This window comes from Salvelinus sp. IW2-2015, unplaced genomic scaffold, assembly GCF_002910315.2.
Source record: "Salvelinus sp. IW2-2015 unplaced genomic scaffold, ASM291031v2 Un_scaffold6478, whole genome shotgun sequence".
Taxonomy (NCBI): Eukaryota; Metazoa; Chordata; class Actinopteri; order Salmoniformes; family Salmonidae; genus Salvelinus; species Salvelinus sp. IW2-2015.
In genome coordinates this window covers 4,607-7,738 of record NW_019947740.1, presented here as the reverse complement: position 1 = coordinate 7,738, position 3,132 = coordinate 4,607, and positions in this window count along the sequence as shown.

Sequence of the window (3,132 nt, the reverse complement as noted above, 5' to 3'; positions counted from 1 at the left end):
ACAGGTCTGCTCTGTAGATTACTGACAGGTCTGCTCTGTGGATTACTGACAGGTCTGCTCTGTGGATTACTGACAGGTCTGCTCTGTAGATTACTAAAATATAAGAATGCATAAAACTCTATTTTCGGCGTTATGCCAGCGCAAGTGTCAAACGCACGTCCGTAGTCCATTTTGACCTGTTAAAGCCAGCGCTGTGCTATTTTCAAATTGTTGCGCAAGGATTGGTAATTTACCCATTGTTTTTCCTGTACATCAGCTCGCTTGCGCTTAGATGGGAGGGTCGGAAATATCTGAGGTGTTTCCTTAAAAACGTGATGCAAAGTMCTAATTTCAGGCAGCACAGGTAGGGATATTTATATATATATATTTAAGACCAACCAGAAGCTGGTTTAGGAGGTAATGCAGCTGATTATGGCGTGAATTCTGACAGAGGAAACGCAGCCTTTTCAGTTGTGGAACACAAGAGATGTGCTTCTGTTGCCTGTATACTTAGACTGTATCTTCTGTTGCCTGTATACTTAGACTGTATCTTTTGTTGCCTGTATACTTAGACTGTATCTTTTGTTGCCTGTATACTTAGACTGTATCTTCTGTTGCCTGTATACTAAGACTGTATCTTTTGTTGCCTGTATACTTCCTATTTAGAAAAATAACAAACTAAAGCCCCCCCCCCATTTCGCTTCATTTGATTAGAAACCAAACCAAATCTTAATCACCAAAGCTTTAATAAAAGATCAAGACTGAGAGAAGCAAAACGGTTGGTGAGCTGACATTCCCATTTTATTCTTAATAGTGCCCCGGGAAGCATGACGGATGCTGAAAGTGTATTTAGAACAAGAACCTATGAAAACAAGTTGTTTTCTGTTCTTGTTTTTCTGTTTACGAACTAGTCGCTCTCTTCTCAGGTTTTATATCAGTGTAAAATTAGCTATGGCTGAGACCTAGCCCACTATATAAGATCAGGTAATGAGACATTGCGTAAGTGGTAGACACTACCTCCTATATCAGTATGAATCGCTAGTGTAGGACCTAGCCCCTATATCATATTGAATGCTATGTAGAGTCCTAGCCGCCTATATCATGTATGAATGCTACTGTGAAAGACCATAGCCCCTATATCAGTGATGAATGCTATGCTCAGACCTAGCCCCCGGCTATATCAGTTGAAATGCTATTAGACCGGTAGCCCACTATATCAGTGTGAATGCTATGTAGACCTAGGCCCACTATATCAGTGTGAATGCTATGTAACCTAGCCACCCCCTAGTGAATCTTAGTATATGAAGCTATGTAGACCTAGCCCACCTCCTCAGTATAGAGATGCGTATGCTCAAGACCGTAGCCCCTATATATCAGTAGTGACTATGAATGCTATGGTAAGACCAGCCGTGCAATAATCAGTATGGGAAATGCTATGAGACCTAGCGCCCCACTATGATTCAGTGATAGCGAACTTGGCTTATGGTAGACTAGCCCTCCCTATACTTCGAAACGTATGGCAAATGCCTCCTGGTTAGACTGTCTCTCAGCGCCCTCATTTATCGGTAGTGTATGGTAGCTTTCATGATTGATCTAGGCCCTATATCTAAGTATGAGAATGAGCTATGATCGATCCCTACACTGACCCACTATATCAGTATGATATGCTATGTAGGAGCCATAGGCGACCCTAACGTCCTCAGCTATGGCATGAATTGCGTTATGTAGACTAGCCCCTATAGTCAGTTGTGCGTACTATGCTATGCTAGACTCTAATGCCCACATATATGTGAGTTGTGACCATTGACTATGTAGACACCTAGCCCAGCAGTATATCAGTTATAATGGCATCATGAAGATCATGCTCGAGACTCATGACTCCCTGCAATATAGCAGATCATGGAGAATGTGACTGGATCGAGTGAAGAGCTGCTGAGAGCCTCAGCATATCTGCAAGGTTCCTCAGTAGCCACTAATGCATGATTGTAGGAGCCGCTAAGCCTTCTACTTATTCAGGTGAGTGAAATTTGGCTAGTGTTGGACGCTAAGCGCTCTCATTTAGTTCAGTGCAGAATTGAATGCGGCCGTTATATGCGGGTAGGTACCTAAGCGCATCTATACGATCATCTATCGGGCTGACACTGCTATGTACGCCTAGCCCCATATAAGTTCATCGTGTAATGTCTAGATGTCGAGATCCTAGCCCCCGGATACGACAAGTATGAATGCTATGTAGCACCTCAGTCCCCTAGTATCAGTCACTGTACAATCGCCTACTGTCAGAAGCCGATGACCCCGCTTATATCATTACTTGAATGCGTAACTGTAGAACGCGTAAGGCCACTCTATATATCCATATGAATTGTGCTTACGTAGTGCACCCCTAGCCTCCTATATCAGTGTGAATGCCTATGTAGACCTCAGCCCCTATATCAGTATCGAATGCTATGTAGACCTAGCCCCTAATGATCAGTTAGACAATGCCTATGAGACCTAGCCCCATATATACAGATTGCACGGGCTCTGATGTACGTATACCTAAGCCGCCCTATATCAGTGCAAGATGCTATGATGCTCGAGACCTATCTCTATATCAGTGTGAATGACGAATGTTGGACCCAAGCGCGAGCACTATATCCAGTTGGCGAATGCTATTGGTAGACTAGCCCGCAGTGATATATCAGTATGAATGCTTATAGGTAAGAATCCAGTACTATGTAGGATCCTAGCACGCTATATCAAGTCATGAGGGCTACTGTGAGACCTAGCCCCGCTATATCAGTATTGAATGCTATGTAGACCTACTTATGTAGGACCTAAGCCGCTATAGGATCAGTATGTGCGTATAGTGGTAGACTCTAGCCCCCTTATTCCAATCACATAGTAATGCTATGGAGTAAGAAACTTACTACTGTCTTAGCCCAGTGCGACCTATCTAAGCAGTAAGGATATCGATCTATGTGGAGAACCTGTGAGCTACACCTAGTCCCTCGACGAGTTAATGGAAATAGCAATGATCCTAGTACTAGCCCCTATATCCAGATCTGATCGACATATGAGTAGCGTAATGATAGACCCTTAGCCCTCCCTGTTAGATGTGTGCAGTGTAGAGCTGCTTACGTGCTAAGACCTAAGCGCAACACAACTACGACA